The 16259-nt window shown below is 54.3% G+C and overlaps 1 long non-coding RNA gene across 1 annotated transcript; it reads right to left on the minus strand.

The window, feature by feature from the left end:
• Window positions 1–1811: 1811 nt before the first annotated feature.
• Window positions 1812–12628, minus strand: LOC141579733 (uncharacterized). The gene is made up of 2 exons (XR_012511599.1): window positions 9950–12628; window positions 1812–8820 (listed from the first exon to the last, which is right to left on the minus strand). It is a non-coding gene; the product is annotated as an uncharacterized LOC141579733 (long non-coding RNA).
• Between the last annotated feature and the right edge of the window lie 3631 nt (window positions 12629–16259).

A 16259-nucleotide genomic window follows, 5' to 3' on the forward strand; every position in this document is an offset into this window, starting at 1 on the left:
TAGGTGCACAGGGCAGGGTCTTCAGGCTAAACATGTCAGTTTTTTCTCAGAGTAAACAACACTGTTGAATTGTATGAGAAAACAAAATATTTGGGAGGAACTGTTTTCATGGCTCTGATAATTTTTCAAAGCCTAGATTCCCAGCCGGGCTTCATGCTGCTCCCGGGAGCCAGGAGCTGTGGCTGGAGGCGGCTCACAGAGGCTTCTGGACAGTGAGTCGTCCAGTTCAGTCGGCCACTTGGCTCTCTGTGAGCGGCTTTCTCACCCGCTGTTTCAGAGGACCTGGTGCCTTTAAGGGGCGCGCGGTCACGGGGAAGAGTTTACCTTACTTTGCCCACCTGTTTTTCTATGATCTGTATTTAAGGCATCTGATTGTAATGCGGGGACGTCACAGCTCTGGTACATTTAATTTATTCTCCCAAAGATGTGGCTTTGTGTTCTCTCCCACGTGAAGTTCAGCCCTCCTGAGTCAGTAAGCCCTTCCCGTGCCCCTCACCTGAAATGACCTCCCTCCCCCGCCTCCGTGGTCTGCCCCGACTGCTCGTTGGTACTGAGGGCATCCTGCCTGGAGAGGGTCAGTTGTTTCCTTCCACGGTGATTTGCTGGACATCTGTCACATGCTGGGCCTGGTGCATGGCGCGTGTGGCCCTGGGGTAGCAGGCTGGACAAAGCAGAGGTGTAGCCTGTGGGGGGAGGCAGACCTTGAACATGTAGTTAACTTGTAATGACCGGGACCCAGAGGACCGGTGCTCAAGGACATGGCGTGGGACTGGCCGGGGGAGGGTTTTCTGAGGAAGAGATGAGCATCTGAGACCAAAGAAGCTGTCCAGGAAGGGGCAGATGGAGCACAGCTGTGGCTCGAAGGCTCTGGGGTGGAGAGGGCAGGATGTGGCCAGTCCTGATGTCATAGGAGCCGGGAGTGGGGAGCAGAGCCCATGTGAGGCCGAGGAGCTAGGCAGGCACATCCTGGGACAGGTGGTTCATTCTGTCTACCTACCTGTCTGTCTGTCTACCTACCTACCTACTACCTGCCTGTCCATCATCCCTCCGTCACCTATTGTCTGTCTACCCATGAAACAAGAATGAAAGTGCAGTGTGCCATGTCTGATAAGAGTCCAGGAACATTGTCTTCTGAAAAGAAAGTCACTGAGGCCACTTAATCACAGGAGTGCTTGGAGGCCCTGCCTTAAATCCTGCCTTTTGTGGACCCCAGTGGGAGACAGGCAGAGACCCGCGTGAGAAAGACGCCCCCACAGTCACCGCTCATCGTGTAGACATACATCTGCTGGGGACACTGGGTTTTATATACAAATGAGTATCAGGTTGTGTTACTCAAATAAGAACTTCTTACTAATCAAATAAGAATTTCTTTTTTCAACTGAATTTTGTTATAAAATATTTAAAGCATACAGAGGGGTACAGGCAAAAACATGACCCTTTGCCCTGTCTTTTCAGAAGGAAATGAAAACGGAGGTCTAGTGGAAAGCCTGGCCCAGTCCTGGCCCAGCCTCTGGCTAAGTTCTCACCTCCCTCCAGGGGGAGCCTGCCCCTGACGCAGGTGTGTGCCATTTACACCTGTGTTTTAGCACCTCCCCTGCAAAGCAAACTCCTCTTTTCATCTCTACTATTGTAAGTATGTAGAAAATGAAAATAACATACAGTTCTTTGGGGGGTATTTAAAAATCATGCAAACAGTATCCCTCATACAGCTTATGTCTTGCACTGTTTTGCCTTATAATTATGCTTTTGAGACCCAGTCATGTAGGTACATGTAGACCTAGTCAATTCATCGTACACGTTCTCCACTCTGCCACTGTATGAATGAGTCAGAATTTATTTATTCTTTCCCCGTTGGTTTTCCAGCGGATCAGGATGCACTTAAGTTGTTTCCGTGTTTTCCCTGTTAAAATGCTGCAGGGAGCGTTCCTGTCCATGCTTCCTGTGCACCTGAGCCTGAGACTTCTCTGGGTGCCTCCTGGGCGGGGCACCCCCGGTGCAGCTCCGACTCTCCCAGGCGCTGCCAGGTGCCGTCCGGCGTGGCTGTGGACACCCCCGCCCCGCTGCAGACGGGGTGGTCTCCACGCCGCAGCCCTCACGAGGTGTCTCCGGCTTGTCCTGAGAGCGCGGAGCTGTGTTTTGCTTCCTTCTTTGTTCTCCTGATTCCTGGTGATGCGATACATCACACGTGTTTCTCTGCGGCTTAGGTCCCCTGTCTTGGGCCTTGTCTGCTGATAGCTTTGCCTGTTTTTATTTTCTCTCTTGACCATTTCTTATTTACTCGCGGGGGATGTTTATATGTTCTGCACAGAGCCTTTCTTGGCAATCTGTACTGTAAGTATCTTCATTCGGTGTGATTTTCCAATAGAGCATGAACCAGAGTCTGTGGAAAAAAGACTTCTTGGCCCATCAGGAGACTGACTTTTTGTGGCAGCTTGGCTGCCAGCGCGCAGTTTGACCTTGGACGGGCCCCTCAGCGTTCCTGGGCTCGCGCTTCCGTAGCTCTGAGGTGTTGTGCTTTGATCCCAGAACCTCACATGCCTTCTAGGCACACAGTCACCACAGAGTTAAACAGAACTGAGTGAGAGCAAGCCCTGTGCAAAGTAGGGACCAGTCTGAATGCTGGAGTATTTGATAACAGCCTCAGCTTTTACTGTTTTAAGAACATAGATAACCAGGATTATGTGGATAAAGTTGGCTAACATTTGGATAATATTTTACAGTTTTCAAGAATTCTTCCACATACACGACTTATTCCATAATTTGGACCCTCAGGGTCTTGTTCTCATCGTCAAATATGCCATCGCATTTCAGGCCAGGCGGTGTGTCTGTCTGCTCCGCGGTGGGACACCTGTCGGGCTCCTCCGGGACTGGGCTTGTTGGACGGCGCTTGGGTCCTGGTTCTCCATCCTGGAAGCCGGGTCCTTCTGCTGATATGTCCTGCTCATTAGACGTGGGTCTAAATGCATTAAAAGTCAAAGTCCAGGATGCACATCTCAGAAAGACCTCGGGTAGGAAATATTTTCCTGTAAAAGTGATCATTGCTGAGGGAATATTTGACATTGGCTGGAAATACTGGGAGCTCTGGCTAACAAGGGCAATTTCTAACTCTATAAAAGGTTAACCGAATGGGGGAAGGACCGTGGGGCTTCACAGAGATCACTGGCTCCATGTAATTTCATACTTTCCCCTGTTTAGTATTCGTGCCCCGATGGAGGTGGTCTGGCTGAGATCAGGGAGCTTGGAGGGCAGACTGAGCTGTCTCCCCTCCAGTGCTGTGGGGGGCAGCTGGCTGCTTTGGCGGCAGGAGGACCAAGGGCCAGCGAGGAGCAGCTGCAGGTGCTCTTACACAAGCTGGCTGGGGTCTGGGGTCCAGGGGGCTTTGACTTTGAGAGGCAGGCTCAGGGTGAGCTGGACCCATCCAAGGTGGCTAGACCCCTGGTGACCCCTGGTTCCCTTCCCTCTGCCCGGCCTCTGCCTCTATCCTCCATGACTTCCCAGCCCACTGACAACTCCCATGCTGTGCTCCCAGTGGCCCTGCTCTGGCTCCGCTGCCCCCTGTGAAGCTGCAGCTCCTCCAGGGACCCCAGGTGCAGAGCAGCACACCACCCCTTCCCATCAAACCAGCTCCTCTGTTCACAGCCTCGCTTTGCAACTTCAGGCTTCTCTGCCTCCTGCCCCCCGGCACTGCTCACATCTCATCAGCTGCAGAATCTGAATCCCATAAGCTTTTCCCCTTGATTCTGCCATCTGCCTCCTGCCTCCTTCTCTGCTGGTGGGTCTGCTCCCCTGGACCCTGGCTGCAGCGCTCTCCTCACTCCCTGCTTGTCTGGCCTCCCCCTTTACCCCGAACACAGTCACCGCACTTAGCGTGGATCGCAGCTCCCCCGCTGGAAGATCTCCCTCAGCTCCTGCACCCAGGGCCGGAACCCAGAGACCCTTCCTGCCTCAGCCTCGGGCCGCACTGTCCAGGCACGTTCAGGTCTTCCGTCCTGTCCGTGCTGTTCCCTCCTGGGATGGCCCTTCTCCTGCACTTGCTTCAGCCTGGAGTCCTGTTCATCCTCCTGGGTTTACGGGAGAGAACATTCCTCCCGTAAACCCACATGGAACCCACTTGTCCTGAAACTCTGAAAACGACCCCGTCTCTTTCTGTAGGGCATACCGCTCTCCCACAAACTTGAGCACGCTTGTTTACCATTGCTTTACGTGGGATCGTGTCCCATTCCCCCACTGGGTTATACTTTCCTGAGGGCACGAATGTTTCGGTTGACATCATTTCCACCGCCCCTAACTGCCCTCTCTACGGGCCATTAGTCATGATTTTAAGGGCCCGAGTGTGACACAGCACAGTTGACTTCTGCCTGGTGTGTGAGGGTCAAGGCCACTCTCCAGAGTGGCTGCCCCCACGTGGGCCGGTGCTTCCGGCCCATCTGATCTTGAGGTTCTCTCCTGTCCGCGTCTGCAGGAGCCGCCCCTCTCAGCCCCAGGGGACGAGCCAGCCTGGGAATGATGTGTGTTTGGCTGGTTTCAACCCCGTGGCCCTGCCCTGGGTTTGGAGGCAGGACCGTCATGTGCCCCAAGGGGGGACGTCAGATGTGGGGGCACCGATGGTTCCCAGCACACAGGGTAACAGGCACAGCAGTCACTCGTATTTTCCAGTCTGCTGGACACTGGCTGACCAGTACTTTATGTGTGGCGCTGTTTCAGGCGTTTGGGGGGGTATGAGACATCATCGCCATCCTCAGAGCAGTCGGTGCTTCCTACGAGGACAGGGCTCTTGGAATTTGGCAGCAGTCCAGGCCTTATATGAGAGCGTCTCCGTGGATTTTCAGAAAGAGCGACCAGGAGGAGGGGAGGACGCCTCCAGTGGGAGGATGGTTTGAGCAGGTGTGGAGGCAACAGGGGCATCGCTGGGGGGAAGAGGGAGCGGAGACTCTGGAGTTTGCCTGACCTGACGAGTATCTCTGCCTAGAATTTGGCATAATAGAGTCAACCTCCACCTTCCCTCGTTGCCGACTTTAAGGGCAGGTCCTCCCTCTTGTGAACGATCGGTTCCCTCTGGTCCACTTCAGTGGTTGCTTCTTGGGAGATTGGGGGGGGCGTGGCCTCATTACCCCTCCTGCATCGGACCCGTCCCTACACCCCCTTCTGTCCGCGACACCTGCGGGAGACACTGGGGAACACAACGTGGGCGCTGCACTCAAGGCACGCACCAAATGGCTACGTTAAAACTTGGCTTTTCCACGTCCATTTTTAGAACCTTTTGTCTCACTGGAATGAGAAAAAGTAAAAATAGCCCAAGCAGGTGTTTCAGAGGGGTCTGAAATTATTCTCCGCCTGCTTTCCTTCCTGTGGCGTGAATGTCTTTGGCTTCTGTAGAGGGACAAAGAAGACAGGCAATCCCTGGCGGCCTGGGTTCTGTTTATACTCAGTGGTGCATGGTATTTCCCCAGAAACAGCCCGGGAGGCTGGATGAGCCTGCTGTGTGGTCCCGTGCTGCGTGTGGTTGTGGACCATCCTGTATGCTCCAGTGTCCGTAGAGGAGTGGCAGGGGGCGGGCACCCCCGTGCACCCTCCAGAAGCAGGTCCAGGCCCACATCCCACGCCAGACACGAGTCCTGCCCCCCAGCCCTCTCCCCGTTGGGAAGGCCTTCCCGGAGAAGTGACAGGGCCGGCAGGGCAGCCCCGTGGGCTAGGCGGTCACAGCCTTTGCCCTGACCTTCGTCCCAGAGCATGGGTGGTGTCCTCCCTGGGCTCGAGGCAGCTCGGGGCCCTCCTCCTTCCTGCCTCTGTATTCGTAATCATCTTCCCGACAAGGGCCACTGTTACTGAACGCCGTTCTGTGCCGGGCGTCATGTCTCTCATTTAATTCTCACCACAGTCCTAAGGGGCACGAAAGAGCCAACAAGAGTGAACGCCAGCAGGTGGGGACTTCCGAGTATCCCTGTGATGCTTGGACAGAAGGGGCACTTGTGAGACCACTGTTACACCGTCTCACAGTCGGCGCCCTGAGCTCAGCAGGACGCAGCAGCCTGACCAGTCACACGGCTTGTAAGTCAGAAGCTGGAGTTTGAACCCAGATCATGGTGCAGTGACCGCAGTGGCGCACCGCTGACCCAGTGCTCGCTCCCGACCCGGAGGCACTGCCGTCGGTGTGTTAGAAACGTCCGGTCAGTGGAAGTGGGGCTCAGGGGTCCTTCCGCGCCCCCGCTTCCTTTATCTCGTAAGTGCTGATTGGCAGTTTAATGCCAATCCATCACTCTCTTTTTGTAATTTTATAGGAGAATATTCTTCACTTTCCACACATCCTTCATTTATTCAAAGATCATTATCCTGATTAAGCAAGAAACGTATATGCTTAAAAGATATGGCATGTCATCAGAAAAGGAGTGAGCAGGGCGTCCAGTCCCACAGAGTGCTGGGATGAAGGCTTATGCTGTGCCTGGGAGAAGTCTGGAGAAGTGTGTGTCGGGGTTCAGGGGCAGCAGAGGGCCAGTGTGGGCTTCGGGGGAGTGGTTCCCGGGATGGGACGAGCCTCCCAGGGGGTGGAGAAGTGGGAGCGGTAAGGGGAGGCAGCATTCCGTGGAAGAGGGAAAGGAGGAGAGCAGGGGCGGGAGGGATGGGGGCAGGGCTGACTTCCCCGGGGGCTTGGTGGCAGTCTGGTCATACAGTCAGTGGATGAGCCAGACGGCACCTCTGACTGCCTGCAGAGGCCGCTTCCAGGCCTCCATCCCCTCCCTCACCTGTAAACAGAAGGGGACAGGAGGTGTCTCCTCATGTCCAACTCTGCTCTACTATTTTCAGATTCAAAAAGACAGGGGTCAACTTGGGGTTGGTCCATGGTTCTGGGGAGCCGTCTAGGAGACTGGGCTGTGTTGGGGATGGAAGGTGGGAAGATAGGGTGGGGGGATGCTTGGGACTGAGAGACAGGGTGACCAGGGTGGGATTTCAAGCCCCGCTGCCTGGGAGGATGGGGTTCCCGTGGAGCGGGGAGGGGAGAAGGTGGTGAATCGAGCCTGAGACATGCTGCTTCACGTCCACGTGCATGTGTCTCACACGTCGTCAGAAGGTGCTCAGGAGGGCACTGAGGCTGGAGAGGGAGGCCCGGGTCTGTGCGCAGGGCGTGTTGGCGCCTGGACGCAGACAAATGAGGGCAGAGGGGGAGGGACAGGAAGGGGATGCGACAGGCAGCGGGAGGGAGGGCCAGGGAGAAGTAGAAAGTGGTCAGGGCAGAGGGGGACCCTCCACAGTGTCAGCGCTGTCCCCAAGAAGACGGGAGCCCGGGGAGCTCACAGGAGACGAGACAGACCCCTGAAGGGTGCTGGGTCCCAGATGCCTTCCTGTTAGGTCTGGGTTCACTGAAATTCAGCAAAAGCAAAGAGTGAGAGAGAGAGAAGGGAGACCAACGATGTGGGAAAAGACAAGAGTTGTTGGAACCTTTGGGAGAATTTCCCGTTCTCATTGCATTGTTTTCTTAACATCTTGGGGCTGTGCTGGTGCCTGGAGCTGAGGAAGGGCTCCTCTGGGGCATCTCACACCAAGAGCAGGGCAGGTGGGACCGAGCAGCAGCAGAAACTCACTCTCCGCAGACAGGCAGGGTGCAGGTTCCACACTGCCTGGGGTCGGGGTCAGGTCCTTGGAGCAGATGTCAGCGAGAGGAAAGACCCCAAACGCAGCACCCCCGGAGCAGACCTGGACTGCTTGACAACGGCAAGGTCTCAGCCGAACTGTGGATGTGAGCGCCCAGCAGGGTCTGGTTTTCTTCTCAGGCCCAGGACTCGGGAAACCATGGAAGTCGGGGGGCAGGCGAGGGCTGCGCGGCCCCTGGTGGGCCCCCCGATCCCCGGTGGGCCTCTGGCCTCTGGGCTCTGCGTCAGGTCCATAGCCCGAGCGAAGCCCCCATGCCCGCCATGCCAGCGCGCCGTCAGGCCAGGCTCCTGGGCTCGCACCCCGGGCTTGGGTTTCAGGGGGCAGGGACCTCTGCGCGGGTGCGGCGGCCTTGGCAGGCGGCCCAGGTTTCTGGAATGTGCGCTCTGCCTGGTGGGCTCCCCGTTTGGCATCAGGTTCCTGCCGTGACTGCCGGGGAACAAAAGGCAAGTGGCTCCAAGGCTAATTAGCTGGTGAAAGCCTGGAGGCCATGGGCCTGGGGGGCCCAGCCTCCCTGCCTCTGCCTCCGGGGAGCCTGCGGAACACCCTCTGGTGGGGGGGCCCTGTGAGCCGGATGGTGCAGCAGGGAGCAGGAGTCGGGGCGGGAGCCTGACTTGGGACGTGGGTGGCAGGGAGCCTGCGGCTACCTGGGCCAGGGAGGGGCTGTCGGCACCTTGGACCGCGTGCTCACGGCTGGGTGAGCGCGGAGGCCCTGCGATCCCTTTTTCACAGAGGGGAGGAAACGCGCTCTGTCTGTTGTTTGCTTTCACATGTTTCATATTTCATTTGGGGGTGGGCTGAAATGAGGGCCAGGCTGTGGAAGGCTTCACAGTTCCTGGGACATCAGCCAAATACTTGGGGGAACGTATGTCTGGATTTAGTGGAATCTTAAGTTTGAGAGAGTCAAAAGGTCTTGAATATTTGACAGGAAAAAGGAGAGTGATTTTTCATTCAAAATCATCCAGCTCAACTCAGGACTACTCAGATGTACATAAAGTTAAATCAAGAATGATATTTATTTAACAAAAAGTATTTGCAACAGGAATCTTCTAATAATTAGGCTTTTCCAGAAGCTGGGAAACTTAAGTAGAGGTTATCTGACAGCTTTTGAGGTGCTCATCTGGTTTGGAAAATGGGGGGCCGTCTTTCATCTGGGTGGGGGCCACCAAGAAAAGCCTGGCAGGTGTGAACACAGGGAAAGTGTCTGTTAACCGGGTTTTAACACAAAACCTCACTCCTTTCCTTGGGCAGCCCTCTTGCACCTGTTCCCAGATCAGTTTCTTCTCTCATTAAGGGGCTCCCTCAAGATTCAAGACTTGGGTCCTACTTTAGAGGCCTCAGTGGGGCTATCACTGAGGAAATAGATGTTTAAAGTAGTTTTCCCCAGAGCTCTTCAAACCACCCCCAGAACTGGTTATTATTTTTTTAAAGGATGAAAGGATCAGTGCTTATTAATGTATCTGGAGAGTTTTGCCCATTGCAGAACCTCGCTGTTCAAAGTGTGGGTGTTGGACTGGAGACTGGGAGGGGGTTAGAGGGTCCCCCCGTAGCTCCCTGCCCCGAACGGCTGATTCACACTCTGCCTTTGACGAGATCCCAGGGGATTTGTAAAAGCGGAGCCTGGAAAAGAGTAGGTACCTCTGTGTCTTGAATCTAAAATTCTCTCTTTGTTCTGTCCTGAATGTTTCCCTCTCCCCTCTCCCCACCCTCCCCTACCGTCTACTTAGCTGTTGATCCACAGAGAGGTCCTGGACCACCCTTGGGACACCTAGATTTTTCTCTATGAAGCATGTGAGGTAATTTGACAGCTGGAGACCTTCCTGTTAACAGCCATTATAATAAAACATTCCCTCAAACCAAATTCGACAATTATTAACGTGTTTAAACAGAAAATGGTGTTTACTAAGGCATTCTTCCTGAGGCTTAACATATCCTGTGAGGAGGGTGGGGTGGGGCGAGGGGGTGAGTGGAAACCTTAGCTCTGCCTGTGGTTCAAGGTAATGTCACAGCTAGAGGTTTCAGTGAGGAAGCCCCTCTTCCGGGGAGGCTGGGCACGGAGACCCTGTGGCACGCGCGGGGGGTCAGCGACAGCCTGCTCAGCGAGGGGACTTGGTGCCCGAAATTCTCCCCCGTCCCCGCCCCGAAGTCCCGGCCGGACTCCTCTGCTGGGAGGGCGAGGTCCAGGCCCAGGCTGGGAGGGGTAGGGCCGAGGCCGCAGGCCCGGCCAGCCAGACCGGCGTTTCCGCGCCCAGGCGCAGCAGCGCTCAGCTCGCATGGGGCTAAGCTGTCTGTCTCACTTACTGACCTGAAAGTTTGTTTGAGGTAGGGCGCGGTCGGGGGTGCGGGGCTGTCATTCCTGGTCCCAAGGCGACCTTCAGAGCTGACGGACAGGCACCGAGTGAGGGCTGCCCGGGGTCTCCCGGCTCCGTGCTGGGCGGGGGTCTGAGACATTGCCTCACTTGCAGGCTCACAGTTCAGTGGCAGTCTTGCATTTAAGCGAACAGTGACACTGCTTGTTTCTTAAAAGAGAAGCGTGACTTCTTCGTGCTGTCTTCATGGTGGTGGCTGGTTCTGCATGTCAGGGAACCGAGGACCAGAGGCGGTGACCTGGGCAGGGCGGGCTTGAGCGCAGGGAGTGCGGTCCCGGATCCCGGTCCTCAGGCACGGTGCCAGGCTCTGGCCCGGGAACAAGGGTGCCCTCCAGGCAGAGGACAAGGTCTGTGTACGGCTGTGGGGAGCGAGGGAGCCTGGAACATTCTGGAAACTGTGAGTCAGGTAGTGTGACTTCTGAACAGAGCTTGGAGGGCAGTCGGGACAGGGTCCTGATTCAGATTCCAGGGAGCTCACTGTTCTCACTAGGTGATTGTCACTGAAGGGTTTTTAAAGTTGACCTGAAACATACATTACATAAAATTTAACCACTTTAAACATTTTAAAGTGTACAATTCAGCGGCATTAAGTACATTCACATCGTGCAGCTGCCAGCACCGTTCGTCCCCAGGATTCTTACCTCCTCCCAGACTGAGACCCCGATCCCTTCAACAACAGCCCCCCACCTGCTCTCCCCACGAGCCCCTGGCCGCCCGCCCTAAGCCTCCCACCGGTCTGCGGGCCTCACGTCAGCGGGCCACACGTCTGTGACTGTCTTACTCCACTCAGCATAGCGTCTCGGGGGTCACCCATGTTGCAGCCTGTGTCAGAATTTCCTTCCTTTTCATGGCGGAATGACATTCCACTGCATGGAGAGAGCACACCTTGTTTATCCCTTTGTCTGTCTGTGGCAGTGGGGCTGCTTCCACCTTTTGGCCCTTGTGAGGTGAGGGACTTGAACCTGGGGAACCATGTGTCAGGTTGACATTTTAGAGACCCAGGGGAACCCCCTGGCTGCCAGCGCCCAGCAGGCTGTGTCTCTCTCATGAATTCCCACCTCCTAGCGCAGCGCCCGCACGTAGTAAATACCGGCTGCATGAATGAGCGACTGTCCGTGGAAATGTCTATGAAAGGTGGCAAGTAATCTTGCGCCTTAGAATCGAAGTAAAGGGGGGATTAAGTGAAGAATGTAGCTGAAATAAAATGATGGCCCTGAACACATGAGGCACGGAGCCTAGCACACGCGCTGGTTATCACCCTCCTCGTTTCTCCCTCCGTGTTTCTGACAGCCCGGGCCAATTGTTTCTGAATTCCCAATCCAGCCTTTTCCAGTATCTCTGCAGGTTCATTTCCTGCATGTAGTTCCCTCTTCACAGCTCCCGAAATCCGGATGTTCCTACAGCCATCTCGGTGGTTCAGGTGAGTTTGTTTGAAAGAGCTGAAGTTCAGTCTGCACAGAGAACGTCTCTTTCCAGCCTGGAGGTACCTGTGTGTCTCAGGTGGCCCTGGCCCTGGTTTACCCTGGTTTTCTGCTCGAGTGTAGAGGATTCAGAACCCTGACCACATTAAACTATGTCACTCTGAACAGTGTCTGGCACACAGAAGCAGGGGACAGAGGGTGCAGTGAGCGTGGGCGTGCCCACCGCCCAGATGCGACACTGGCATTTTCCTGCTTTGCCGACGCTACCCACTTACACAATTGAGGAAGATGCCTGCAGCATCATTCCATTTCGCTCCTACGTGCTTAGGACGGCATCTCTAAAGAGTATGGGCTTTTCTTCTGTAATCACAAGGCCAGCTGCACACCTGAAAATTAGTGTTACTCACATAACTAAATTTCCCTGATTGGCTCAAAAACGTTTTCTTACTCCTGCTTGCTGCATTGAGTTGAGGCTGCGTGTCTTTGCTCGGTCCGTGCTAACAAGATCCTGTAGACGCTGGCTTAAACAGCAGACACTGATTTCTCACAGTTCTGGAGGCTGGGAAGTCCGAGATGCAGGTGCTGCCACTCCGGGGTCTGGGAGACCCTCTCCTGGGCTCGCAGACGGCTGCCAGCCACGCTCCTGCAGGTGGAGGCGGCTCTCAGGACCAGCTCCGTGCAGGCTCACTGTTCTTGGAAGAATATTTCAGAGCTGCTTCTGTTTGCTTCCTGTCGCTGATGTCTCCTCGTCCTGTCTCAGTGCTGCCAGTAATCATTATGGATTCAGAGTAAAATCTTTAAAAATACATAGTAAAAATTATTTTTATTCTCATTCCAGATTGACATATTAATTGTAAAAGATTTACGACATACAGATAAACGAAAGAAAGAAAGTTGTCTTAAAATCCTAGTCCAAGCTAACTGCCATTGAAATTCTGGTGTGGAAACTTCTAGCGTTGGTTCATAATTTTACCATAACTGTCTCTTTCTGCTCACTGCGAATGTCTTTTTGTGTCTTGAAATTTTTTTTCCCTAATATCGGGCTGTCTAGTCCTTGTATGATGGAGTCATAATTTATTTAATTAATGGACTACTTTTGTATGAGTTGTGAAAATCACAAACCCACTGTCCAAAATGTTTATTTGGATTTAGCCCCAAATTACTCTGAGAGCAAGTGACCACTGCGTGTCTGTCTGCGTCCTGGGACTGCTGCTGTCTCTTCTGGGGGGCCAGGTGGGGTGGGGGAGACTGGGGCGGGGTAGGGGTGCTGTGGGGGGAGGGCTGTAAGCAGGGTGCCACTGGAGAGCTTTCCTGAAGGGCTGAAATACACCTTCTGTGTCTTACCGAATGCCCTGCCTCTGTCTGGTGTCTGAGGCCCTGCCCCACAGTCTGATGCTGACTCCGTGAGCCCCCAGCCCTTGCTCCTGGAAGGTGGACAGGGACTGGCGGCGTCACGTCCCCTGGGAGCTTCTCGGAAACACAGAACGTTAGGCCCTCCCAGACGCAAATCAGAACCTGCATCTTAACCAGACCCCCAGGGGTGGAGCCACGTTCTAACGTACTTTTACTCGCTGCCTGGAAGAGCTGGTCCATCTGTGGAAAGAGAGCTTCGCATGGAATGAGGATGCTAGATTCCACCATGGAGAAGGTCTTAGTCCCGGGCGTCTCTTTCCACGGACGCAGAGAAGGCCGTGCTGCGTCCGGGGGGGCAGTCGGGGGCCCAGGAGCCGGGATCTGCGGTTCAGACTGAAGCTCAATACCTGCGCGCTTCCGTAAATTACGAGTAGTCCAGACTTTGGTTTCCTCCCCAGCGTGATGGAGACTGTGTTAGCCATGTCTGGGAAGGTCTGGGGTGTAGACAGCCGTGCAGGGACAAGGCGTACAGTGCGGGTCACACCACAGGCGCTCAGCCGGCCAGGTCAGCGTCACCTCGAGGCGCTGCTTCAGGATGCCGTGCTGAGGGCACAGTTTCACTGGTGAGTATTACTCCGGAGAAGACCGGCATGCTGAAGTGTTTCCCTCCAATGTCAACTGCAAAAGAAGCCACCAGCCAGTCATGTTAGCTGCTGGTTCCATGGAGAGGAAGCGATAAACCTCTGTAGTTGAACAGGTCCATGTTGTGGTTGGAACTCCACCTGCTGTGTGCCATGTGCTGGGTCATTCTTCAGCCAGCAGAGCACCCTCGAGACACCTGCACGGGTCTCCGGAGACATCTCCCTGCTTCAAGTTGCTCATGAAAACTGGCTTTTTGATTGTCAGTCCAAAGGTTATTGTCAAGAAGATTTGCTAAGTACGTGCAATGAATACTGTTCTAAGCCCAGTCTCCTGGCCTCTCTGTGGGGCCCCGTGTGCAGCTCTCCTGGGGCCGCGAGTGAATGAGGATGGTCCCCGTCCTAGGGGTGGGAGTGGGGGTAGGACCCAGAGCTATGACCCTGTAGTTCCCCTGCGGGGCAGGAGGCAGAATCAGTGCATACACACGTTCCTGGTGCTCGTAGAGATGGTTTATTTGTGTACAACCTGTTGCAGAATTTATGTCAGTAAGCGAATCACTTGTGTTCTGATCAGGCTGTGCTTGGATGTCTTCAGATGTTGTCAGGCCCACACAGATGCCCAGAAGAGGCGTTTCCCATCCTTCATTTACTGTTTTCACTGGGTCCTGAATGTTTTGCATCTTTTTAGTTTCTTAGTTCCTGTGTTTCCAGTCCAATTCTGCAAACTAATCTTATAGCAGCCTTCCAATTCCTCACTTCCTGTGCGTCTCCCCACCCCGCCCTTAAAGAAGGCCAGCTCCGATCCACCTTGCTTTAAACCCTGGAAGCAGGCGAGGAACTCCGGCTTCTCCCAGAGCTGAGCCCGGTGCAGTGCTGAGGACCTGCTCTCTTCAGGGTGACCCTGCCGGAAGGTCCCCGCTCTTATCTAGCCGGCAGCTTGGTCTGAGGACCTGGGAGGACAGATTTTTTTGTGAGTATCGCTCAGCCGCAAGCATTTTTTTTTTTTTTTGGAGGTTTATAATGAAAGCCATGAGCTGGGGAAAGTCATATTTTATTTTTAGACTAGCTGGTTACAAACAAGACAGCTCCAGCGATGCCGCGTCGGTAACAATGCTGTGCAGACATGGATCACCCAGGGTCCTTGGGTACCACGGGCCTCTTGCTTTTCTAAGATTGTGGTAGAATATACATAACACAGATTTAACCATTTTAACCATTTTAAAGGACACAGGTCAGTGGCATTAAGCATTCACATTGTTGTGCAACCATCACCACCATCACCTCCAGAAGTTTTCCCTCTTCGGAGCAGAAACTCTGTTCCCACCAAACACTGGCTCCCCGCTCCCCCCTCCCTCCTGCCCTTGCCCCCCACCCTCCTACTTCCTGTCTGGGTGGATTTGACCCCTCAGGTACCTCCTGTGAGTGGAATCACAGGGCGCTGGTCCTTTTGTGACTGGCCTGTTTCACTCGGCACGGGTCTCGGTTCTTCTGCTGCGGCACCTGTGTCAGGACGCCTTCCCCTTCAGGGCTGTGTGGTCTCCCACCGGGTGCCGCCCCGCCTCGTGTTCACCCTCACTGGCTGATGGCCGCTTCGGTTGCTTCCACTGTTTGGCTTTTGCGAATAATGCTCCTGTGAACACGGGTGTACAAATGTCTGTCCAAATCCTTGCTTTCATGTCTTTTGAGTATATAACCAGAAGTGGGATTTCTGGATTATATGGTGATTCTGTTACTACATTTTTGAGGAATCTCCAGACTTTTCCACAGTGGCTGCACATTTTACGTCCCCCTTCAGCGGTGCGCGAGGTTTCCAGTCCCCTTGCATCCTGACCAGCGCTTGTTTTCTGTGTTTTTCCTTTAGTAGCAGCCAACCTAGTGAGCGTGAGGGCGCGTCTCGCTGTGGTTTTGATGTACATTTCCCTAATGACCAGCGTTGTTGAGCGTCTTTTCACGAGCTTATCGGCCATTTGTATGTCTTCTTTGGAGCAATGCCCTTTGCTCATTTTTGAATTTTGGTTTGTCTTTTGGTGGTGGTTGTCAGTTGCTTTTTTGGACCTGAGAGGGTGAAAACAGTTCCATCAGCTGGGCATGCAGCGTCTCCTAACCTCTGTGCGAGAAGCATCGTGCTCAGCTGGCGCCGATTTCTGTTCAGGTGGTGACGCGGTGGTGGCCGCCAGGTGACAGGCCTTGCCGTTTTCCCGTAGGCTGGTTGCCTGGGCTTTACCGCGGGGTGTCCAGTGGTGACACCCCTTTGTGGGAAGCACAGGAGCAAGTGGGTCCCCCCATAAATCATCAGTGAGGGCAGCTCTCTGGTCAGAAACCCCCCCCTCCCCCAGCACACCAGCCCTGGTCCTCACTCCGGTCTTCAGATACCGTCTCACCGCTGGGATCGGAGTCGCCCCTGGAGCAAAGCACACTTTGGCACTTAGGGTTTTTCCAGATAAAAGCTTACATCCTTTTTTTTTTTTTTTTTAACATTTCTTTGAAACTGGGGACTTAACATGATTTAGGCTGGAGAAAAGCCGTCGTTAACATGCACTCTTCTTCAGCCGCGACAGGGACCTTTACTCCACGGGCTCTCTAAACACAGATAATTACCATGGCAACCGCAGCGTTTCACGACTCTCTCTCACACACTTGCTCCTTCCTTAAAGAAACACAGAGCTCAACGATGTAGAATTGAAACAGTAAATCATTTGAATGTTTTTTATTTGTTGTTACATAGTTGTCAGAACCCCGAGAAGAGCTGGACATTGTCATCACTGTCGGTGGTGGTACTTGGAAAAAGTAGCCGTTTGGCTGGGCCCTTTGACATCTGGCCAGAAAGGCGGGGG

Source organism: Camelus bactrianus, chromosome 14 (genome assembly GCF_048773025.1).
Source record: "Camelus bactrianus isolate YW-2024 breed Bactrian camel chromosome 14, ASM4877302v1, whole genome shotgun sequence".
In the NCBI taxonomy this organism is placed as follows: domain Eukaryota; kingdom Metazoa; phylum Chordata; class Mammalia; order Artiodactyla; family Camelidae; genus Camelus; species Camelus bactrianus.